This window comes from Amphiprion ocellaris, chromosome 21 (genome assembly GCF_022539595.1).
Source record: "Amphiprion ocellaris isolate individual 3 ecotype Okinawa chromosome 21, ASM2253959v1, whole genome shotgun sequence".
Taxonomy (NCBI): Eukaryota; Metazoa; Chordata; class Actinopteri; family Pomacentridae; genus Amphiprion; species Amphiprion ocellaris.
This window is the reverse complement of record NC_072786.1, coordinates 21,021,618-21,030,777: the sequence shown is the minus strand read 5'-3', so window position 1 is coordinate 21,030,777 and position 9,160 is coordinate 21,021,618. Positions and strand designations below refer to the sequence as shown.

Genomic DNA, 9,160 nt, shown 5'->3' with positions numbered 1-9,160 from the left:
TGACAAATGTTTCTGCTGCTCTAAAGTCTGGTCTCCAGAACTTCCTAAAAACTCTCAAAGTCTCTTCTGCTGCAGGTTGCTTTGTAGAACTGTTCCAGAAAACCTCACTAAACCACATGGAGGGGCCTCAAGATAGTCGTCCAAATGAAACCGTACAAAAACCAAACTAGCACAACCCAAACGCTAAAGTCTCCTGCAGCCTACCAGAGAACCTCTGAGAACAGAGAATCAGGACAGGAACTCTTACCTTCTGGACAACCAACGTTGGTTCACAAGAACACAGAATGTGTCTGACCAAAAACCTCTAAAGACTCACTACAGCCAAGACAAAGACACAACTCAGCTGTACCAAATCCACTAATCACTGCACACATTAGCACCATGTGCTAACTGTGGCTAAAGAACCTCATTTACCAAGACAACTATCCAGTACAAAGCCCTAAAACACACCAAGAAACACATTAAAGACAATTTTACTGCTGGAAGCTGCAAGCCAACGCCTAAAGAACAAACTACAGCAATGGAGCCAAACCCGTTTCAGTGGTGAAGAGAAACAGAGGAAATGTTTGACTGCAGCTAAATGAAGCAGGAAGACACTGAACTGCTCAGGTGTTCCTGATAACACCAAGCAGCCACCTGGACAGCCAATAGGAACACAGCTTACCGAAGTCCAGAGGGCTGGCTTAGTGAAGGAAATTTAGTTTGAGGTTGAAGCAGAAAGTTAACAAAGAAAGTTGAAAACCACCTTCTGATACCTGAAATCTCTGAGTTTTCACACAAAGAACACCTGAACATGTCAAACTGGTTTCATAGTAGAACCATCATTGTAAAAACATCATAGTATGGTGTGTTGCTCAAAAAAACATGACGACCCGACTGTCTAGGGTCACCGAGGAGCAACACATAAAAACAGGACAAACGCTGGTTTCCAGGGGGTTAGGAGGATATTTATTTGAAAGAGGAAGTTTACAACAACACAACATGTGAGCAGAAAAATCACAAAATCTGTCTTTAGTTCAGCTGAAAATATTGGTTTTTGTCTTTTTTATTGACCAAACTTTTCAGGAAGTAGATGAAGAATAATTAAAGCTCTCATGTAGAAGTCCAACTTATTTTGGATCCTTGTGGAGAGTTTAATCTTAGAGTTTGTAAAGCTGTTGAGTTTTTAGAGTCACATGGATTGTTTTGACATTTAATAACTGAGTCCTGAAATAAAATTACAGTTGTAGATTTCTGTCATTTAGACTGGACTAAACAAATAACAGCAGCATAAATCTCAAACATCATTATGAGGAGTCTGGATTGAGGTTTCTCGCTTGATAATGATTAAAACATGAAATTTAGGTTGGTTTAAAGGAATATTCCACCTTAAATCTTTGGATGTTGACCTAAAAGTTTGGTTTCAGGAAGTATTCCACCGACAAGGTCCTCAAACATCCACATTAAAGGAACATTCCACCAAAAATCCTTGGACATGCACCTAAAATGTTGGTTTAACTGAGTATTTCATCCAAAATCCTCAGAGAGCTGAGGGGCTGGTTAAAAGGAATATTCCACCTAAAACCTCAAATATAGACCCGAAAGGGTGGTTTAGAAAAAATCCTTCAATGTAGACCAAAAAAGTTAGTATGGAGGAATATTCCACCTGAAATGTAGACCTGAGAAGTTGGTTTGGAAGAATATACCATCCTAAACATCCTTAAATGTAGACTAAAAGACGGTTTAAAAGAAATTCCACCTAAAATCCTCCAATGTAGACCTAAAAGGTGAGTTTAATGGTATATTCTACCTAAAATTCACTACTGTAGACCTTGGAGGTTGGTCTGATGGTATATTCCACCCAACATCCTTGAACAGAAACTTAGAAAGTTCGTTCAAAGGAATATTCCACCTAAAATCCTTCAATGTAGACCAAAAAATCATGGTGTAAAGGAGTATTCCACCTTAAATGTAGACATAAAGGATGGTTTGGAGTAATATTCTACTCTAAAATCTTCCAATGTAGACCTAAAAGGTTTATCTGATGGTATATTCTACCCAACATCTTGGAACATTTACCTAAAAGGCTGGTTTAATGGTATATTCCCAGAAGAACCCTTGAACATTGGGCTTATTGGTATATTCCACCCAAAATACTTGTACATATACCATGAAGTCAGTGTCAAGGAAATGTAGACCGAAAAGGATTGTTTAAAGGAGTATTTAAACTATTATTTTCATTATTTAATAATCTGTTATCAGTCAGAACCCTGGCAAACTTATTTTCATCAGTTTTTTTAGTGGAAGTCACAAATAAAGGAGCTCTTGGCTTTTCCTGGCGTTACTGAGTCCAAAGCTGCTGTTTCAACACAGAACTTTCACATGCATCCACAAACCTCTCAGCACTCAAACACCCACAGACAGGAGGCCGGCTGGGCCGAGGCTCGGCGGCGTCCTCAGACCCACGAGTCGGGGAGTCGCTGAACTTGTTGGTCCGGTTTGAAGGCCTCCGTGTGGTCCAGTAGAAGTCCACGTAGTCGGTGTTGGCTTTGAACCGCAGCGACTGGCCGCCATCAGGTGGACCAGCTCGTCCTTGTAGGACTCCTCCTGTAGCCTTGAGGGGACCACAGGAACATTCAGTAGCTGGAGGAGTTCTTCCTGTCAGGCTCATGGTAGAACGGCTCTGAAGAATCTTGTACTTGTCTTATCTGGAACAATCTAACAGCTCTAGGTCACTCTGTAGGTTGTTTGTTGGGTGAGACTCTTGGACCTCCATCAGCTGACGTGGATGTTTGATGGTCTTCCTCTCTAGTGCCAGATGATTCATCCATGAATTCAGCAGCTACAGACTGAAATGAAGCTCATGCTGCCGTTATTGAATTCCTGTTCCAGATCAAATGTTCAGAGCTCACCTTGAATGCAGCCGTCTGCTGTCTGATAGTTTTTCTCATTGTAGTCTTCAATAAAGTCTTTTTCCTCATGTCAGGATGTGGTGAGACTCTTTCTCAGTCTCTGCAGACGTCCCTCATTGTGCATCTCCAGAGAAGAAACAGAAAAACTGATCACTGCTTCAGCATCAAACGCTCTCCAGCATTGAGAGTGTTTTAGGAATTCATTCATTGTGTTGTGAACTTTGAAGGAGCAGAAACTTTACAGCTGCCAAAGATATGAGCTCCAATTCTGGATGTTTTAGGAAATGAAGTTCATCAAATGAATACTTGATTTTTGCTGATAACTCATTAAATTACTGAAGAAATCTAACATAAAAACCTGTAAACTCTCAGGCAGCTTTTGTTAAAGTTTGTCTATAATTCTATCATCATGTTCTGGAACCAGGACTCTGCAGAAGTTCCTTCAATCAGATACTTGTGTGTTTCTATTTAAGGCCTCAGGTTTGAACGTACAGCAGAGGATTAGAAAGGAGTGATTTTAATATTTAAATCAGTCCAGTAAATGTTTGGAGTAAAAATGATTCAAATTTTGATTTCAATAGATTTGTGTCAAATAATATTGTAGAGTCTCATTTAAATATATCCAAATTCAGTGTATTTACATTTTAAAGAATATTTGATTTCTTAATCTCAATACTGTAGGGTCTGACCCTAAATATTATAATAATGATGTCAATTTAAATAATATTTTAGTGCAGAGTCATAAACTTTAATCAGCTAAACTTACATAATAAATATCACTGCACAATCTTAACCTGAACATTCATATTATTGAGGTAAATTTAAATAAATCATGATATTCTAGAGTCTTAAATGGAATATTTCTAACATTAATCTTTTTGTATTGTGCTGATAAACAACAATAACTCGACTTTCAGATGATATTTATTGTCTGTGATTGTGAGACTAAATTCCTCCACATTCTAGAACTTTAAATGCAGCAGCTGTAGGAATAAATAAAAATCGAATCTGTTCATTTCCACATTATGCACATTTATTTATTCTTAATATCTCAGACTGAAAGGTAGCTGGCAGTAAAAACAAACTCATCTGATCATTCTTATCAATATTCCATGATCAATATCAGGACAGATGTTGTAACTCCAGCTGTTCCATTAGACTGCAGTTATTCACAGAGAAATTCAAACATCACATTCCTCATAAAAACTAGATGGGACTTTTATTAAATAAAGTGTTGGTGAATAAACAGTGTAAAAAGTGCAAAGCAGCTCCATTAAATCAGGAGATGTGAGACTTCCACAGCATGGATCACCATCTGCTGTGTTGATTCATAGCTGAATGTCAGAATGAACTGAGCTAGAAAAGCTGCTCTGAGCTGCAACATTACGGTCTGACAATCCAACACCATCACAGTTTTCATCTGGAAGGATTTACTTCTAAGTTCTAATTCAAGTTTCAGTTGGAGCACATTGCATTCACAAAGAAAAACAGTGATACCTTCATAGCAACATTTAATAAACCTAAAGCTTCCCTGTTGGCTCATTGGTGGAGTTTGTTACTGAGCATCTGAACCTTAAATCCAGTGAGACGACCATCTTCAGTCGAGGCCAGTCAGAGAACTTCAAGACCTTCCATCAGCTGGACCAGATGTGGCATCATCTCCCTCTGAACATCTGGATGACAGGAGAAAAGACAGAAATCAAACACAGATCACAGAAATACAATTTATTCACTTTCATCATTTTATAAAAGTAGCATGAACTTTATTAAAACTTGACAACATCAGTAATGAAAGTAAATGTTTTCATCTCGTGTTGAAGCTAAATTTAAAGTCAATTTTAATGACAGTTTATCCTGAGGAGTGAGAATGGTGTGTTTCTTTCCTTTTTACAATAGTCCCTCAAAATATTCAGTTTATTATTGGCTTTAGAAGCATTTTTCTTTACTTATTTATTTTTAGATACCTCAGACTGACACACTTTGCTGGTTTGCAGATAATTTAATGTACAATGACAATAAAGATCTTCTATTCTAACATATTTTGCTGAAACAAGAACTGAAACCTTCTCAACCATCTCTCAGTCTGCAAAATTCCAATTGTGACAAAGAATTATCTGATGTAGTTATTATTATAATCTTTACTGAACCAGCCCTGGAATTAATAAAAATCTGTATATGGATATGATTTTCTCTGATGGGACCACTATGGAAGCCGTAGTAACAATTAACTATCCTTTGAAGGGAAAGATTGGGTCTTCATTCAGGTGGATAAAAAAAATGATCTCCCTTAAAAAAACTGCATACAGTAAAGTAAATCTCTTCTGCACTGCACACATACTACACTTTTGTATAACTCTGGATGTCAGAGTAAAGGCAGACAGATCCACTGATCAGCCACAACATTCTGACCACTGACAGCTGAAGAGAACAACATCCATCATCTTGTTCTAATGCAACGTTCTGCTGGGAAACCTTGACATTCATGTGGATGTTTGACATGTACCACCACCTAAACACTGCAGGACAAACAACCCCTAGTCTCCATGGCAACAGCAGTCCTTGATGCCAGCTGCCACCCTCAGCAGGACAAATTAAAACTGCTCAGGAGTGGCCCGAGGAACACGACAGAGCTAAGCTGTTCACCTGGGTTCCACACTCCTCACATCCAGATCTGATGGAGCATCTGTGGGATGGTCCAGGATCAGCCTGGTCTAGGTAGGACCCACCCTGCAACCCACAGGATCCACAGAATCCACAGGACATCCCCAGAGGTTCTGATGAAACACTGGGTCAGAGGAGTTTTAGCAGCATAAAGGGACCAACACAGTATTAGTCAGGTGGTCAGAATGTTCTACTGTTATATTGTCATGCTGATTATATGATCAGTAAATGTTACCATCAATTATAACGTCCACATTGATCAGGAAAAAAAAACAACTATCAGTTCATTCAGAAACTGTGGGGTTAAACCTAAAAACACAGACCTCAACTGCAGTTTGTTTCAAAGCAGAACACCAACCGGTTTTCACTAAAGAAGCTTTCAGAGCAACAACTAAATGACAGTTTTGTTCTCATTAAGTTCACAGAGTCAGAGTCAGCCAAAATAATGTACACACATCAGGAAAAGAAAAACTTTTACAGATATTTCATTTGTATAAGTACTTATATACATATAGATTCCTCTTTCTAAGTTTGATCAAATCACGATAACTCTGTGTCCTGTTGTACGATGTTTTCCCAACAGATGGCGCTACCCTCATGAATGGAGCATCAACAAGTGACGTCTACAACACAACAGAAATGTCTGGAAGCCAGTGGCCACCACTTTGAGCACCTCTTGTAATTGTAGAGGCCAAAGATAACTTTTATTACTCTCATGATGTCTGAATAAATTTGGTATTGAAATATTTATGCAAGTTTTTCTTTTCCTGATGTGTGTAAACATTATTTTGGCTGACTCTGTATGATGGGTTTCTGACAGGTCACCAGGCAACATCTTTTTATAATAATGACAAACATACCTGCATTCTACAGGAGTGATTTTCCTCATGTGCAGGTAAAAGATGTGTGAGGAGCTTAGAGATGACAGGAGCAGGAGTCATCCTCACTAATTCAGCTTCCACCTAGAAACAGAAAGACCACAAACAAACACACTGATAAACTCTCAAACATTCAACCTCACAGCCTCAAAATATCTGTTTAGGAGGTGTTGTGTTTCTAAATTCTGCTGAAAGCATTGACAGAGAAGGAATTTAATGAAATTATGGAGATTCAGAGAGATAATGTTGCGGAATGTTAAGTTTAGCGTGGTTTAATTCAAACCAGCTGAATGTTAAACTTCAGTGCAGCTGAACGAGTTTGTTAACCTTAAAGTAAAATAACTTTTTTAAAAGCTAAAATACACAGCAGAGAAATACAGGTTGAGAAGTTCACTCTAATAATGAGGACAGCTGCGACAGTAACTAACACAGGTGTTCAGCGGTAAGTTAGCCACCTGTGTGAATTAGCCCGCTAGCTAACTTAGCCGCTTAGCTAGCTAGCGCGTCTGGATCAACTGCTCAAACACGACAAAACACAAGTCTTCACAAGTCGCTGACTTAACGTACAACAAAACAACGCTGCTGGTTAGAAGTATTTATCTTCTTACCATGTTTTACTCCAAAAACAAGGTCAACAGCAGCCAGAGATGCTACCAGACGTTCCGACCATAGACATATATAGCAGACTACATCCGCTAGCGCGTTGTCTTCTATACGTCTATGGTCTGACCAATCACTGCTCTCTGGCTCCGCCCTCTGAGAATCTTGTTGTCGTTTGGCTCCACACTTGAGTTAGGTAAAGTTGGCAAGATATTCACAGATTCGGACTTCCGGCATCAATAACTCATGAGATATACGTTGTAAAATCATAAACAATGCCTCTTTCCCATCGTTGTAAGCTAGACAATGTGCTACAAGGCCAGTTTTATCAAAAGTCGCTGTCTTTCAAGCTGCAGAAATAACATTGATGTCTATGAGCAGCTGGCTGTGCAACGAGTGAACAGGGACCGTCTGCAAATATCAAAACCGCTGCAACAGCGAAGAGAGACACTACACAAATATTCAATTACTTAACTTTTATACACTGTAGTGTCACCAAATTTACTGCAGCCATCATTTGTCTCCTGCTGGTCATACTACAACTCTTGGTTTGACACTAAATAAAAAAATTCTGAATTTTAAGGAATTTTCATTGTTTTAGTATTGTTTTATTAGTCATAAAATTCAATAACTTCCCTCTTATGTACTGCAGAAAGATTACACTCTGTCTAACTATCAGTTGGCTCCTGTTGATCATACTACAACTCTTGGTTTGATATTTAACTATTTTTCATGATTTTAAGGATTTTTTAATTAGTATTGAAATTGTTGTTATATATCTCAAATATTTTTTGTTGTAAGCACAGATAAAAGTGCTCATCCATTTTTTTGGTAGATTGTGGAACATTAATAACCAAAAGTAAGTGAATTTTATTTCATTTGGGTTGTTTATTGCCATGTGAAGTTGTGCACACTATTTAGTGTGCATGCTTGTGTGTGAAGTTTAAGGATTATGAGTAAATTAGCTTTGATGGCTCTTCTCTTGATGTATGTGGTGCTATATTTTTAGATCCACAGTGCACCTGTTTGTCCAAATACATGATACTGAATAGTAATGAAACTTGGAATCCTCACCAAAGAGAGGATCACATGAGACCAATATACCAAACTAAACTGTTTAGACTGTCTCCTCAAGTACTGACGATTGGGAAGAAAGACAATAAGATGCCTTCTTACAAGGCTGCAGCGTTAACTGATTCATTTAAACCATAATGTTAAACAGCTAATAATATTTTCCAAGTTAAGGACTGTACGGACAATACTTGGAAGAAAAAACCTGAAGGTATGATCAGTAGGACCTTTTGATGGTTGGATGGAGTTTATTTTTTCTGCAGTGTTTAACAATAAAGTGATTGAATTTCATTTACTACAAAAATTCCTTAAAATTCAGATTTTTTTAAAAATTTAATATCAAACAAGAGTTGTAGTATGACCAGTAGGAGTCAATTGATGGCTCCAGTGAATTTGGTGACAATACAATGTATAACAGTGAAGTTATTGAATTTTATTACCAATAAAAATTCCTTAAAATTCAGATTTTGTACTTAATATCAAACCAAATGTTGTAGTATGACCATCAGAAGCCAACTGATGGCTCCAGTGATTTTGGTGACACTACAATGCATAAGAGTGAAGTTATTGAATTTTAATACTAATAAAAATTCTTTAAAATTATTTTTTTTAATTTAATGTCAAGCCAAGAGTTGTAGTATGACCAGCAGGAGACAACTGATGGCTCCAATCATTTTGGTGACACTACAGTAAACAAGAGTGAAGTTATTGAATTTTATGACTAATAAATAATAATAAAATAATAAAAAATATTTGTGTAGTGTCTCTCTTCGCTGTTGCAGCGGTTTTGCTATTTGCAGACGGTCCCTGTTCACTCGTTGCACAGCCAGCTGCTCATAGACATCAATGTTATTTCTGTAGCTTGAAAGACAGCGAGTTTTGATAAAACTGGCCTTGTAGCACATTGTCTGGCTTACAACGATGGGAAAGAGGCATTGTTTATGATTTTACAACTTTACCTAACTGTCAGCAGGTCCTGCTTCCACATACTCTGCAAGGTCTAAAATATCTCTCACCAACTCTCTAGAAAGTTTAGTTGTTTAGTTCATGTCACCTTGC

At 37.8% G+C, this 9,160-nt stretch overlaps 1 long non-coding RNA gene across 2 annotated transcripts; it reads right to left on the bottom strand.

Annotated features, from left to right (window-relative positions):
• Positions 1-925: 925 nt before the first annotated feature.
• Positions 926-7,412, bottom strand: LOC129347831 (uncharacterized). 2 transcript variants are annotated; one of them, XR_008600109.1, is made up of 4 exons: positions 7,039-7,412; positions 6,413-6,514; positions 5,535-5,676; positions 926-4,564 (listed from the first exon to the last, which is right to left on the bottom strand). It is a non-coding gene; the product is annotated as an uncharacterized LOC129347831 (long non-coding RNA). The 2 variants fall into 2 exon arrangements; XR_008600108.1 differs by lacking the exon at positions 5,535-5,676.
• Between the last annotated feature and the right edge of the window lie 1,748 nt (positions 7,413-9,160).